Raw genomic sequence first — 16,846 nt, 5'->3', positions numbered from 1 at the left:
AGGGGAGCAGTGAGCGAGATAGGAAAAGTCTGCTGCACAATGTGGGTCAGCTCCCTGGCCGGGGATCGAACTTGTGCTGCAGTGACTGCCAATAGATAGCTTCATAGTGCTGAGACTTAACCCCTGCGCCACCAGGAAGACTCTTGTCCGACCTTTTTTTAAGGGCAGAGACCCTAGCTACTGTTAATGATATTGTCACTTTTTTCCTTGACCATTAGAGCTTGGAAAGCATGAGCTTTAAGAACATTTAGCATTTTGGCTCTGACATAGTCATTTGGCCCATGAGTTAAATAATCAGGAACTCTGATGAGGATGGAGTAGTGGAAGGAGTGTTTTATAAACATATTTGTGAATATGGTAGGTTTGCCTAGGCTCAAATGAGAACTGTAATTTTTAACATGAGGACTTTTAAAAATGTTTTAATTGAAATACGATATACATACAAAATACATGTGTGAGTGTCTTAAGTGCATCGTTTGATAAACTTTTATATCATTTTGCATTCTAGTTATTTGAATTAATAGATCTTTATATACTTCAAAAATAAACAGAAGCTATGCACATTTTGATTATCCATCATTAGAATGGAAAAAAATGACTCTCCCCATATGTATATATATATATACACACACACACGCACATAGATACTCTATATTTGAATGGAGGCTTGTTTACAATAAGTGTCCAGTTTTTCAAACTGGGAAATCTATATATGGAACAGAGCTGATAGCCAGATTTTCCCATTGTCCCTCACAGTCCTCTTTTATTCCAACTCTGCTGTCAAAGTCACATACTTATTTATCCTCTTTGCATATGTTCTTGGGATATTTTTATTTTGTACGAAAGCAGTATCAATGAGCATCTCTGTTTTATTAAGTTTGTGAAACAACAGAATATCTGGTCTGTTGGCCAGAATTTGTTAATCTGTTATCACGGCTCTGTCCCAATACATCTTGCAGAGGCTGTTTTCAACACATTCTTGGGTTCATACTTGTAAATGGTGTTAATCCACTTGTTAACTCAGCAGCGGGCTAATTATTGATGTCAAATCTTAGTGCCACTTTTCTGTATGTTATTTACATTTCCAAGGAAATTTCCTCAAATCCATCTCCTACCTCCTCTCCTGGTTTGATTTATGCTAGGAATTGATAATTTCTCCCCAGGCTTTAGAAGTCTATTCAGTGAAAGCTGAAAGGAGAAACAACTGAGGAATTAAACTTCTTTTTTATGAAGAAATATTAGGACAAAAATTCCTATCTTGCATAACCAAGGGGCATCCTGGACATGCTGCTATTACAGCATTATCTAGCTTATCGCATTAGCTGAAGAGCAGAGAGCTCATCTTGACTTTGCTGGTGTTGAAGTTTGAGGGAGCGGGTGTGGTGTGAGTGAGTACTAAGGCAAGTTAGGGATAATTAGGCAGCCTCAAGGACAGTGCAGGGACTTCAGGAGAGTGAAAGAAGTCTCCAGAGATAAGGGCAACAAATTCCAAAGGGGACTAATTAAACATCCCAGGACTAAGGTCAACAAGACATTACAAATCAAGGACAATAAAGAAAAAAGATAAGGGCTGGGACACAGAGACTTAGTTCTGAGCACAGAGACATTTAGGCAGTGAGTGAGGCCACCGAGAACAAACCAATCACAAAGAGACTGGTGGGACCTTAAAATAATTAGGGAAAGAAGGTATATATTCCCTGAGGCTTGACTCCACTTGGGCTTCCTTGCCCCTTCCTGGCCTCGTTCCTTCAGCCTGGGTGTCCCACTTTATTTCTGTTCTTTTTCTCCTCAATAAACTTTTTCTTTCTCTAAACAAATCTGCTTCTTTTTGCTTGCTTGCTGAGCATCTGAGAAGTTCCTCCTGTGACTTTGTGAGACACCAACCCCCCGTGGTGGTCTAGAGGCTGGGACTCAGTGCTGCCACTGCAGCCTGGGATCTCCTGGCTGGGAGTGTAGGCCTGAAAACCTGCAATTCTGGTGCCATTAGCTTCCCTAGAGAAGCGAGAGAAGCGGTGAAAAGAGAGGGAAAGAGAGTTTCTGTCTGCTGTCCCTCCTTGCACACCAGACCAGGTTCTAATCCCTGAGAGGAGTTTTGCTAAAGGCACAAGCTACCAGTGGGCAGGGACTCCCCGAGAGAGAGACAAAAGCAGTGCTACTTCAGACTCTGGTGACAGAAGGCAGCACAAGCTGGGGGAGAGAGATAGTCAGCCACCTCTCTGTGGGGCGCTAAAAATCCCCTGGGTTTAGGGTACAGGGAGGCGTTTCTACAACTTGTGACCACAGTGGGCAGCAGTCATCTCTTGGGGCTCTTCGATGTGAGGTGACCTGTAGACAAGGCCAAACAGAGGTCAGCAGGCCAATGGGGCCAATTTACAGCAAACTGAGGGCTTACATAAAGGCAGAGGCAAGAGCCATGGAAATCTGAGTAATTTCCAGCAAATAAATTCCCACCAATTCATCATCTGAGAAGACCTAGGGCAAGTGGGGTTAATTAAATAATAATTCATTTGTTTTCCAAATTATATGTCTTTACAAGTTGAGACAGAGCATCTTATTTCTGGCAGTGCACCGTGTGGTCAAGATGACACCTGCAGGTCACCCGAAGGCCACATCAGTGTTACTTTGTGAACTAACCTAAGACAATTGAGGGTTCAATGCAACATCATCGCTATGGACCAGTTTGAGTAATGGCCAGCAATTGAAGGTAAATAGAGGATGTTTGTTTCCTATCCCATAACTCTTTGTTATACGATAAGCAAGTATCAGGCAAAATCATTCCACACAAAGAGTTAGTAACATTCAGTGTGAAAAAAAATTATGCAGGCCTATTTTGATAAGCTAGGGGAGTACCCTCTCTCTGTCATCCATCTGAGTGGAGGTTCACTCTGTGGATGACAAAGTGTTCATGGCTGCCTGGCCATTTGCCCTGTGAACCTCCTGTGTGTGTGAGGGTGGGGGTGGGGGTTGGGGGAAGGCAGGGACCGGAGCCCAAATACTCTAGATCCTTATTGACAAAGGAAGATGTTGTTCCCCCAAATCCTTCAAGTCAACCACAAACTTAAATGCCATTCATTAGATATAACCAGTGAAGTGTTGTTCTAACATTTGTTGTGCTAATTGGTAGACTCTCGAGAGCAGATTTAGAGAATAATATTTGAAGCATTTGCCTCTAGAGTGTGAGTTGTTGGTAGAAGCCCTGCACTTTTTAACTAATCACCCTTGGGGTATAGATTTCTGATCAGGGTCTTTTAAATGCTAAATTGTCTCCTAGGGTTTCATTTAAAGCAAATATCCACACAAACCATATATCAGAGGGTTGAAAGTGAAGCATTTAAAATAAATTATCCCCCTCAGCAATATGACATAAAATACAGTGTCCAGCTACAGCGAGGGTGGACTTGCTTCACGTGAAATAAAATCACTAGTCCTCTCTGATCATTTCTAGAATATATAGAATATACATAGTTAAATAAATATAGTTAAATAAATCCAATATGTGTGCCCTCTCATAGTTTACAAGAAATATACGTGTAAGAATTTATTTAATCCTCAATTTAAAACAAATCACTCATTTTAATAATGAAGAACTTAAGACCTTGTGTACTTTACACAACCCCTTATTTAAACAACCTATGGATTTACATATCATTCATTCAACTAGTATTTATTGATAGTGTCCTCTGTGGCAAACACCAGCACAGGTGCTGGGGATGTCATGGTGAGCAAGTGTATCACTCACAGTTTATTTTTTTCTTTTAGATAACATTGGTTTACAACATTGTATATGATTTAGAGGTTACAGGATTGTTACAGGGCAGGGAGAGGGGCACCCCAGACCCCCCCAAACCTGCCTGCTCTAAATAGGTTCTGCCATCTGCTGCATCAACACAAAACAAATGAGACCTTAGTGGGAAGGAACTTCAATACAATTAGTGAATAATACAGAAAAGACAAAGAATATAGTTTTTAAATCAAGCACCCAGAGTTACCTGTACCCTCGTGGGTAAAAGTCCATCCAAATGGGACTGGCCCAGAGCAAGGCCCCAAAGCCTGCCATAAGTCTCAAGCATTTTCCAGCGGGGACCCACAGAAAAGTATCAGGAACAATCAGATAAGTCTGGAGGGAAAAGAGCAAAAACAAAATCAAGACAAAAACCGCCATTGTCACCTCCCCACGGGTCTCTCACCCACATCTGTGTCACCCAGTCCATGACCAAAAGGCAAGTGCAGTTTCTTCATGTGTCTCTCTGCTCCATGTGCCTCCTCCAGGTCTCCTTCTGACTCTCCATCCTGCTTCCTTCCTTCTTCAGTCTCTTCAGCTTCCTCTCTCTCTCCTCAACTCCACCCTATTTTTTTGGGTGGGGCAGAGAACCTGGAACCTCTCCCTTTCCTGGGGACCACCCTGTTACAATATCACATACTTCAAGTGTGTGTTACCATACCTCACCCACCACTAAGGCAGTGAAAGTTCTCCACCACTGTCCATTGTGTGCCATCCCCATTTTGCTCTCTCCCTTTTTTCTCCCCCTTTAGTAATATCAATTCTACAATCAGATGTCTAGGGATTGTTATTAGTTTGTTTTGATCTGACCTCCATTTTGTTTCTCTATATTCCACATATGTGTGCTACCATCTGGAATTTGTATTTCTCCTGACAATTCATCCAGCATAATAACATCCACTTTATCACAAAAGTCAAGAGTTAATATATTTTTTAAAGATTTATTTATTTATGCATACAAGAGCTGGGGTACAGGCCAGAGGCACAGGGGGGGGTCCCCAGAGACAGAGTGGGGAACACAACAGGTATATTGACCAAAGTACACTACTGAGGGGAGCAGCGGGTGAATCAGAAGAGGTCTGTTGCACCATGTGGGTAGCTCCCTGACTGGGAATCAAACTCGTGCTGCAGTGGCTATGGACAGCTTCATAGGTTGCGTCTTAACCCTTGTGCCACCAAGGAGGCCCAAGAGTTAATCTTTTTTATAGCTGAATAGTATTCCATTATGTATATATACCACATCTTCCTCGTCAATTCACCTGTCTTTTGGCATGTAGGTTGTTTCCACTCTTCATAGTGCTGCAATGAATAAAGGAGTGCCTGTGTCCCTTCATATTTGTGTTTTTATATTCTTCACTAGACACACAGAAGTGGAAGGATCATATGGTATATCTATTTTTAATATTTTGAGAGATCACCATATTGTTTTCCATAGAGGTCAGACCAGTCTACATTACTGCCAACACTTTTCTACATACTCACCAACACTTGATTATTTCTGTTCTTTTTGATATGCATGGGCCATTCTCACAAGTATGAGGTGATATTTCATTGTGGTTTTGGTTTGAATTTGCCTGGTCATAAGTGATGATGACTTTTTCCATGGACTTGTTGGCCATCTGTATGCCTTCCTTGAAGAGGTGTCTCTTTAATTCTTCTGTCCATTTTTTGATTGGCTTATTTGCTTTCTTTTTGTTGAGTGGCATGAGTTCCTTGTACATCTTGGATCAGTCCCTTGTCAGATGTGTGGTGTGCTGCATTGGCTGGGTGCTTTCCTCTGCCTGTGTTTTATTGTATAGAGTTGAATTTCCTTAGCGCCCTTCTGTCACAGTCAGTATTAATAGGCTACGAGCAGGAGCTTCTCTAGTTTGACTCCAAGTCACGGGATCCTCAGAGCCTTGTGTCCCTCGGATCACCTCAGGTTATCCTCCAGGGAGTGAAGCAGGGGTCTCTTCTTTTGTCATCTTTCCCTAACTCACTCTGTTATTGCTGGATGTTAAATTAACTTAAAACTTAGCCAGTGATAACAAACTTTTATTTTCTCACAGTTTCTATGGTTCTAAGGCCTAGGAATTGTTTACCTGAGTGCCTCTGGCTCAAAATCTCTCTTGGGTTTATAGTCAAACAGTCAGCTGAGGCTATGTTCATCTCAAGTGAGAAATGGGCCTGAAAATTCTCTCCTAGCTTCACTTATCCAGGCCTCCCTTCACATGCAGCCTCCCCACAGGGCAGCTGGTTCCCTGGAAGGAGACGTCCTAGAAAGAGCATCCAAGGCACAAGCCTCAGCCATCCTACTACTTAATCTCAGAAATTACTTGTGATGGCTTCTATCTTATTCTGTATATCTGGTCAGTAAATTCAGCCCATACTCAAGGAGAGGGGATTCTACAGGAAGGTGAAGAATCCAGGTACTGTGGCTACCAGGCCATCAAAGAGGCTGCCCACCAGAGCAAGTCATGCCTGCTCTCCTCTCAAGTGCTTACAATATGGCGTGGAGACAACTAGTTTTCAGATACCCCCACTTACAATTCCACTTATACTTAGTTATAACTGCTTTAGGTGCTATATAAGAAGGTGTATGGTAGGGCCTGCCTGGTGGTGCAAAGGGTTAAGACGCAACCTATGAAGCTGTCTGCAATCACTGCAGCACGAGTTCGATCCCTGGCTGGCTAGGAAGCTATCCACATGGTACAGCAAACATCTCCTGACTTGCCTGTTGCTCCCCTCAGCAGTGTACTTCAATCTGCCTGTTCTGTTCCCCACTCTGTCTCTGGTGAATCCTCTTACCCACCACACCTCTGGCCTATACCCCAGTTCTTGTATGCATAAATAAATAAATAAATTTAAAAAAAAAAAGGTGTATAGTATTGTAAGGCTAAATAAGATAGGTCCTGAACTTGCATGGAGAGTAATGACAAGTTTTCTCTTAAGCAGTGATATCTGAATGACATTGAGTGGGAGTGCGAGCTAGAGGAAAGGGTTATCAGGGAAGAGGAGAAAAGGGTATGGTCTGTGGAAGGGCTCCAGAATGGGAAGAAGTCGAGCTTTTTAGGGAATTAAAGGAAGGTCACTGTCTTCTTAAAACTGCACACTTAGCTCTGGGTAGCCTAGAAACTATTTTCCGCCTTGGACCATGATATGAAATAGCATTCTGGGACTGGTGTGATGCTCAAGCCCCATGTTGAAGGAACTTAACTTCTGCCTAGTTTCCTCCCTGACCAGGGAGTCGCCCTCACTCTCAGTCCATGAGGGCCAGTCTCATCTTGCGTCCTAAGCGATATATTATTGATAGGGTAAAAGAAGGAAGAAAGACACACTTCTCTTTTTCAGGAAATACCCAGAAGTTTCAATCTAGCCAGAATTTAGTGGCTAGCCATACCTTGCTGATAGGGAAGCTAGAAAGATGGTCTCTGAAAAGCAAAGTACCTGGGTAAAATATGGAGATTCTGTTCTTATGAGAACAAAAAAAAATCTCCGCCACCCAAAGAGTTGTAGTACCCTGCTTCCCAAGTGACAAAATCCCAAAGCCTTGTCTGAATGCTGCATTCAGTTTGAAATGCAGAATCTCCCGGCAGGCCCAAATGTAGAATTGATTTCTGGTGACCCAAGAACTGAGAAGCAAATTGTCCTTGACATAATGAGAAGGAATGGAATTTTATGGGGCAAATTGTGACCCCCCCCCATGAATCATATGTACCTCAGAATGTGGTAGTTGTAGCAGACATGATTAATTAAAATATAGTTATACTGCAGCTGGGTGGCCCCTAAACCAATATGATTGGTTTCCTTATCAAAGGGTAAATGTATTTTGGAGTCATGCCACAGTATCGGACAGACAGACAGACAGACGGACACACACACACACACACACACACACACACACACATGGCCAACACCATGTAAACACAAAGACAGAGACAGTGATCAGTCGACATGTCAGGGAATGCCAAAGATTTCCAGTAAACCACCAGAAACTAGGAAAGGGGCAGTCCCTCAGATCCCACAGATGGGATCAATCCTGCTGCCATGTTGATCTCAGCCCTTCTGGACTCTGAAACTGCAACGCAATAAGTATCTGGTGTGCTAGTTTTCAGACAGCCCCAGCAAACTAAAGTGCAAATTATCTGTAGTAACATCATGACCACCCTCGAATTTGGAAAGAGAATGATGGGAAAGTTATAATGGTCACTTTCTCCTAAAACATTTTAAATGACCTGATCTGTCCTTGGAAAAAAATGTGTGGGTGTGTGTGGGCATGAAGAAAAGTCCTCAAATCCAAACAGAATTTTAAATTTGTAAAAAGTAAGTTCAGAAAAGAAAGTTAAATGAGTTATCATTTTACCTAGAATGAAGGTTAAAGAGAAAAGGCTATAAATTTTCCTCAGAATTAGAGAGAAGCGTTGTTTTTGGTAGTAGTTCTGAACTTCCTCTTTGACAGAATCAGAGATAGTTAGCCCAGCCACCAAGGGTTTAGACACTGAGGTAGAATTTCCTGATGGGGAGTTACTTTGTTTAAAAAAACCATTTTAGACTAGCTTGGAAATGCTTCCTCTTGGTAGTTTTTCAAAGATACACACAAACACAGAGATGAAAGAGCAGGGAGAGAGAAGGAGGGGGGGTTGTGGAGATTGAACTCTGACAAATATAGCACATTAAAATATTGAATTTTTTTTTTCATTTCCATGAGCCAACTGGACCAGGAGTCAAGGGAGGAAAGTAGGAACCCAAGATTTACAACCTGTCCCCACTTCACCCAATGGCAAAATGTCTATAATATTCACATTTGGAAATGGAGAAATGGAGAACTAGACATTATGATTCAACTTTACAAAAAAAATCTAGGGCCTCCCCTGGTGGCGCAGTGGTTGAGCGCTGGGCTACGAAGCTGCCTGTAGCTTCTGCAGCGCCGGTTTAATCCCTGGCCACTGGTGAGGGTCCCACATGGCGCGAAAGACCTCTTCTACCTCGCCCGCTGCTCCCCTCAGTAGTGTATTTCGTCAGTCTGTCTGTTCTGTTCCCCGCTCTGGCTCTGGTGAATTCTCTCGCCCACCTGTGCTTCTGACTGTACCCAGTGCTTGTATAAATAGATAAACAAATCTTAAAAAAAAAAAATCTAGAGAAGAAACTGCTACATAGAAAGATTAGTAACTGCCCCAAGTTCCTGTGGCTCACCAGTGTCCAGACCAACATTCAACATCAGGTCTCATGGGGCCCATGCACATGAGCAATAATCCCTGGATTAGTGTATTAGGGCATGCTGGGGTCTGCGGCATGCCCCAGTGGTGGCCCTTAGGTGGGCATGGGGCTCCCATATTAATGCCCTTAGGTGGGCATGGGCTCCTCCATATTCCCAACATACCCCTTCATTTATACCATTTTTTTTTAAATGGTAATACTGACGAAATACACTGCTGAGGGGAGCAGCGGGCGCCATAGGAGAGGTCTGTCGCGCCATGTGGGTGGGACCCTCACCGGCAGCCAGGGATCAAACTGGCACTGCAGAGGCTGCAGGCAGCTTCTCAACCCAGCGCTCAACTACTGCGTCACCATGGGAGGCCTCTATACCATTCTTGCCTCTCAAAACCATGAACGCTGCAAATTAGTTTGAAAAATGCATTTTCCCTTTCATGCTAATGTCTATTATTGTGAAGAAAAATAAATGCCTGTGCACAGAAATGATCAAATACTACTAAAATTTGTAAAAGAAAAATTTTCCTTTCCTCTCCTGACTTATCTCTTTCCACGGAGGAAATCACTGTGGACCGTTTTGCATATGTCCTTCCACAAAAATGTCTTAAGCAAATAACCAGGCCCATTTTAAGTACAGATCTTCTGCCATAATATCTTAATCCAGTAGAATTTTCAATATTATGAGAATTTGTGGTACAGTAACTGAGGCAATAATTTATTTTTTCTGTTCTTACCGTTTTTAACACAACTAATTAATGACAGTAGCTAAGGATTAGTGATAAATCTTTTTGGATCTAACCCTGTAAAAACTTCTTTATTTATATTACTTAATCTCCACAACAGCCTTAAGAAATAGATATTATAATAGTTTTATTGATAGGACCCCTGGAGATCTTGAAGGTGAATCTCATAGTCTTACTGCACTAAGCGACAAAGCCAAGAGTGACTCTGGAGAGTATGTTTTTTTTTTTTTTTAAAGATTTATTTATTTATGCATACAAGAGCTGGGGCACAGGCCAGAGATATGGGGGGTGAGAGGATTCACCAGAGACAGAGTGGGGAGCAAAACAGGCAGATCCACTGAAACACACTGCTGAGGGGAGCAGCTGGCAATACAGGAGAGGTCTGCTGTGCCGTGTGGGTCAGCTCTCAAGTCAGGGATAGAACTCTTGCTGCAGCGGCTGTCGATAGCTTCATAGTGCTGAGACTTAACCCCTGTGCCACCAGGGAGGCCCCCAGAATCTTTAATTTTAGATTGACACTGAACCACAGGACTGTCATGAGCAAAACAAAACAATCATATTTTGGGTCTGAATAAAGGAAAGAAAACATGCTGCCCCTGGGCATCAATGCATTTACAATTTAATCATAACTACTGGGGGGGGGGGCAGGGGGATTTGTGGTGGGTGTGGGGACAGCTATAGAAACTGACTACTGTCTAGGTATTAGTTTCTTTTTTTCTAAAGATTTTTATTTTATTTATTTTTCGTAGAAGAACTGGGGTGTAGGCCAGAGGTGGGGGGCAGTGTGTGTGTGTGTGTGTGTGTGTGTGTGAGAGAGAGAGAGAGAGAGAGAGAGAGACAGGATTTATCAGAGACAAAGTGGAGAGCAGAACAGGGAGACCTACTGAAACACACTGCTGAGGGGAGCAGCTGGTGAGACAGGTGAGGTCTGCTGCACCATGTGGGTCAGCCGCCTAGCCAAGGTAGAACTCAAGCCTTTGTGGAGGTAGCGCTGAGACTTAACCCCTAGGCCACCAGGGAGACCGGGCATTAGTTTCTATTCATTATGGAGTAAACAGGAATGTTAGTAACCTTCTCACATTAGAGTTTTATGGATGTTATTATTTTTTATATGTGTTTCAAGAAGACTGACAAAAGTGTGAGTCACAAATCATGTTCTAAGAATGCTGCTAAGCAATACATATTTCATATCACTCCAGAATGCGGTCAGATATAAATAGCAGCACAAATATCTTCACTGAAAAAAAAAAAAAAAACTCTCACTGAGAAAAAAAAAAGTAATTAATTGGTGTTATACACAAAGGACTTTTCTGGTGTGTGTGTTTTTTCTTTCTCTCTTTTCTTTCTTTCTTTATTTTTTGGTAACCAGCACAGCTTTAATTACAAGTAATTGTTCTCAAAATCAGGTTGTTCATAAGTTCTGCATTCTAGACAGTGGTTATGCATCAATACACTAATCTATCACTTTCATTATTTTAGTCATTTGAGTGTGTAAATTTGTATTTAATTCAGAAAACAAACTAGGCAGAGCCCACTGGTACTTTCTATCAAGGTATGCCTTTAAAAGGTGCAATTTCAATGATTTAGATTTTCACTCATTTGCTTTTACTGAGGAAAATAATAGTATATGTTTTTTTCTTTTGCTGACTAGGAGGTAAACACAACTGCATCAAGATATATAATAAGCGGGGTTTGTTACTAGTTAATGGAGAATTTTACAAGGTGTCCCTAAAGATTTGCATTTGCTACCTCATTTTAATGAGCTGAATCTTAAAGAAATTTCCCCACAGAAATCTCTTAAAGTATTAATATAGAAACTCATTCCTTATGTTGTTCACAATTTATACATTTCTTTCCTCCCAAGTTAGACATGGAACTGTCTCTTGGGTCACTAAAACCCGGTACTCCACTCACTCTCCACTAGGCATTAGTGTACTTGAGTGAATTTCAAAAATCAAATTCAAAACCCTTCCCAGGACATTACAGGCATATTACTTACAGCTCCTCCAGTGGACAAATCTACTTCTTTTCCCCTGATCTTTTCTGCATGCACCCAAAAATTCTTTTATTTCCTGAATAAAATGTCTCTTGAGTATAAGACAAATGGTAATGCCCTCTGTTTCTCTTTGATTTTTGCTGTTGTGATAGTTCAATTTCTAGATGAGATTTTTTTTTTCCATTGGCTGTCTGATTTTTTTTTTTGAAAACTTCTTTTAAAATTAAGAAAATTTTGTATCCGTGTTCTAAAAATTTACTTTCTATTTATACTTTTTATAATGCTTGTTCTTCCTCCTTAACTATTTATTATCTGGCTTGTCATTTAATTTTTGTTTGTTCATTTACTTTTAATTGATTATTTTTTATTAATGAAGTACCATTGGGGTGTGTCTTTAAATAGTATCTTTTGTCACCTACCTGTTACCTATATACAAAAATCAATAATCTCATTCTATTTTCTTCCTTCTCCATTCATTTATTTTCAGTTTCATACTTTTCATTCCTTAATATACAAGAGACATAATGTATGCTGTTTTTCCACTCAACTATGTCCTTAGGCTTGTTTTAGCTCGGTTCTACAATTACATTAAATATATTAAATAGACACTATCAGTCTATTTACTGAATTTTTTTTCTGGTTTGATAAAATGCATTCATATATTTCTCAGAGAATCAAACTTTGTACAAACTTTGTCCTAAGTCTATTATGCATTTTATTAGGTTTTCTTATTAAATGTGCATAATATAGCATTGAACTAGTTTAGACCTAGATTGCTAGAATTTTGCCAAAGAAAAAATTTACCAGCAATTTGACATTTATTGAAGAACTTCTTTGATCATAGATATTCAGTGACAATAGGAATTATGATGGAAATAAAAAAAGGTAATGATCTTTCTTTCCGTCCTCCTGAAGGACATCAGTTTCCAAATACGACATGTACACACGTGCACGTGCACACACACGTGTGCACATACACACACAGTTCTTATTCCAGACAAATAGATGGATATGGTAAAAACTGGGTTACTGACTATTTATTTATTTATTTTTTAAAGATGGACTCTTTTTTTTTTAATTAATTAATTTATTTATACAAGCACTGGGTACAGTCAGAAGCACGGGAGGGTGAGAGAATTCACCAGAGCCAGAGCAAGGAGCCCAACAGGCAGAAGGACCGAAGTACACTGCTGAGGGGAGCAGCAGGCGGCAGGAGAGGTCTGCGCACCATGTGGGACCCTCGCCAGGCAGCCGGGGATCGAACTGACGCTGTAAAGGCTGCGGTCAGCTTCGCAGCCCAGTGTGTAACCGCTGCACCACCAGGGAGGCCCACTGACTATTTAGAAACCAAAAGAATAGTGAGGGACCAGATTTACATTGGAGTTAATTTGGAAGATTTCTAAACACATAGTGAATTGAATAACATAGCTTGTCATCACATAAAGTAGTCCCCTAGCTTGATTAAACGCTTTTTTTTTTTACAAGGATTATTTACCCAATGCCTACCAATATATTGCTAGAGTTTTTACTTAAAAATGACATCTTTTAAACGTTGTTTTTAAAAGAGGTAAATGATTACCGGTAGGGGACAGTCCAGGTTGACTGAAGACATAAGAAAAAGTTTCTGGGTCAGAAAAAGCAAATCAAGAACAAAAGGAAGCTGAAGTTGGTGAAAACAGGTATTTGTTTGTATAGGCTTGTGATGAACAAGGCAGTTTCATGAGGATAAATGGTGGAGGAAGGAGGGACTTTAAAATCAGATAGAACCACTCCAATACCAAAAGCAAGGACAAAGATTTGAATTACACAGGTAGCCAATGATCAACCCACTGCAGGATTAACACATTTCCATATATTGCGTTATTTCCATTTCTTTTTAACTGAGTAATTCTGCAGTGCTTAAACAGAGTGCTCTAACAGCTCCCTTTGGTGCAAACATTTTAAAGTTGTAAGTGAAAAGTTCTAAGTGAATATTGCTAGACTTTTGAGAATCTCATTTAAAAGTATCTGTTAAAATTTTTCAACAAAACAACCCAAAATCCCCCAGACAGATCACTGGATCAAGAAGATGTGGTATATATACACAATGGAATACTACTTAGTGGTCAAAAAAAAAACCCAAAAAACAAACAACTCATGCCATTTGAGGCAACATGAATGGAGCTGGAAGGTATCGTGTTAATCGAAATAGTTCAGAAGAAAAAAGATAAATATCGGATGGTTTCACTTATAGGTGGAATACAGAGAAGCTGAACAAAGAGTCAGGAAAACGACAAAACTTGCAAGCTCACCACAGGGGAGGGGGAAGGAGACTGGTTAAAAGAGGGGAGGAAGAGCACAAGGGATTATGGTGATGGATCAGTGTGCTGTGGTTTACAATCTACAGATCTTCTGTGACTTAAGATGGGGTCATATCTCAACAAACCCACTATGAGCTGAAAATATTCTAAGTTGAAGATGAATTTAATACAGTTAACCTACCAAACATCAAAGCTTAGCCCAGCCTACCTTAAACATACTCCAAACACTTACACTAGCTTACAGTTGGGCAAAAATCATCTAATACAAAATCATCTTTAAAAGCTATTTTATAAAAAAAAGTTTTATAATAAAGCATTTTGTAGACATGGTGGGATGTGAAAAGCAAAACACAGCATTCAGAAAACACTGGCAGCACAGTACAGGGTCCAGCATCAGTGGTCTCCCCTCGTGAGAGTGCGGCTGACTGGGAGCAGGGAGCCAGCATCACAAGAGGGACTGAGACCTCATACTGCTGGCCTGATATCACTAGATCAAAACTGAAAATTGGAAGCATGGTTTCGAGTGAATGCGTATCACTTTCGCACCATCATAAAGTCAAAATTTCTTAAGTGGAACCATGGTAAGTTGGTGACCATCTGTAGAAAGATGGCATACACACACCCATACAGATCCGTCTTTCAGGCAGTTAACCATTTCCACATAAGCAACAGAGAAGCCTTCGGGAGAGGGAGTGCTTTCTTCAGAAGAGAATGGCCGGGCAACTGTGCTGCATCAAGGTGAACAGATGGGCAGAGGAGCCCGCCCAGAAGAAGGAAGGGAGAAGTCTGTAAGCCAAGTGTCAGGTCTTGGAATGGGATTCCCTGCGTGTGTGGCACGGTCTATCTGCGGAACACTGCCAGCCAGCCTTCCTGGAAAAGGAAAAGGAAACTCCAGTGAGCAGGGTCTCAGGTTACCTTCTTGCCCCACTTAATCTTCTATTAAAAATACAATCCACTCCAACCAGATGATGCTCACAGAGAGAAGCCGAGACCCAGGTCGAGATCAAAATTTTCTACTCAAGTTGCTTTTTTTACAAACTGATTTGCAAGTAGGCTTGACTTCAAAGATCTCATTAGGTCAGCCTTGGCTGTTTAGAGGGGCAGGGAGTCATTCATGGTATTATTATTTTTAAAATTTAATCTCACGTTTCTATCTTTCCAATAGCATCTGGACAATCTTTCAATTCTTGTCTGGTGATAATGAAATCATTAAAAAATGTACCAGAACCCTTTTTGCTTATCTCTGTGCCATTTGGAACATATGTGAATAAATTGAACACCACTTGCTCATTGGTTTTCTTTCTTTTCTCGCTCCCCTTGTTTTTAAAAACCCTGTTTGAATTCAGTTACCAAAAGAGCCCGGCATCTGAGTTAAGTATGATGCTGGGAGGTAAGTTTCAATGTCCTCCACATGGCCTTGATCTAGACAGCAAGCCACAATCTACCCAGCACATTTTTGCGGCTTAAGTGACCTAGAGTCTGGGGCCTTTTCTTTGCTGAAGATTTTCTTAAGGTTCTCAGTTGATTTTAGAGCAATAACAGCGACCCTAGTTCAGGCATCTCACAAATAGTTTGTAGCTGACCGTGGGGAATCTAGCTATACTGTTGGGACTGGTAGCTAAAATCTCTTAGAGTGTAGAAATACATCAAAGAACATCTTTCCCTTTCTTGGTAACCACGTTGCCAGCCTTTTCCAGCCATGGGGCCAGCTTAAGCAAGGAGAACAATTTTGGCTCTTCCCAAGAGAGGCCTTCCCTGCAAGATGGGAAAGACTTTTCCAGAAGGAGCTTACTCCAAAGCATGAAAGGTTCAGCCTCCAGCCTATCATTCAAAAAAGTTTTTAAAGCCTTTTTAAGGAAACAGTTTAAACCCAGCTGCACTTATCGATCAGCGATTTGATTTTGCTTTGTTAGGAAGGATTTGTAATCTGCTTTTAAATGTTTTTTGTTCCTGGTCTTCATTGATAGCAAGTTCTGCCTGAGGCTACTTCTCCAAACTTGTCAGTGGAGACTTCAAGTCTATGCGAATAAAGAGAATAATTTTAATCTGGACCTCACCCCCTCTTCCCTCTATAAAGAAGGACATGTTGGGGGTGGCAGTACATAAGAATTTTTTTATCCAATTCTGCAAAACCTAAAACCTATAAAAAGGAGTTGTTTGTCTTTAAATGAAAAGGCAGAGCAAGGGACAAAATTCTATTTACAAAGTAAGAGTCAGGCAGATTTCATTTTCTCAAATATTAGTCTCAAAAAGTATAGAAGGTCTAAAGCCTGTCTCTGCCTGATGCCTGCTACAGTTAAAAAGTAAATCCTAAAATTATGTAAATCACAGCAGAATAGTTGATCTTGGCAATAAAAAGATTTTACAGAAACTTTTTATTTTATAACTCTTGAAGATTGTCATTACACCTTTAATCGTATTCGGAACTATTAATCTTGTGTTCTCTAAATGGCCATAAAATAGTGGTGGCTTTATTATTACAGTATAAGCTAAAAAAATAGAAATTGCGCTCCTCATTTAACTAATTATGTCTGATATTTCTCAAGCTTATAGAAACCAAAAATACTTAGATGATGCCTGTTCTTTGATTTTTTTAAATAAATACATACACATGTTATTTTTTATAATGTAAGCATCTGTTTGCACATGTATGATCTTTATGAGTTTATTTAGCAGGAAACCAAATATGTGAGGAAAACAGACTTTTCAAGCAGAGCCTTAATTGTCTTTTACGCATGTTCTCCAGATCGTTATGAGTGTTTACAGGTCCTGCATGGAATGGCTTTACACCAAAGATGAGGGTAACAGATCTTCGTTGTTTATAAAAATGACAGCT

This window comes from Talpa europaea (assembly GCF_964194135.1).
Source record: "Talpa europaea genome assembly, chromosome: 6".
Taxonomy (NCBI): Eukaryota; Metazoa; Chordata; class Mammalia; order Eulipotyphla; family Talpidae; genus Talpa; species Talpa europaea.
The sequence above is the reverse complement of the archived record's forward strand: the minus strand, read 5'-3'. Positions refer to the sequence as shown.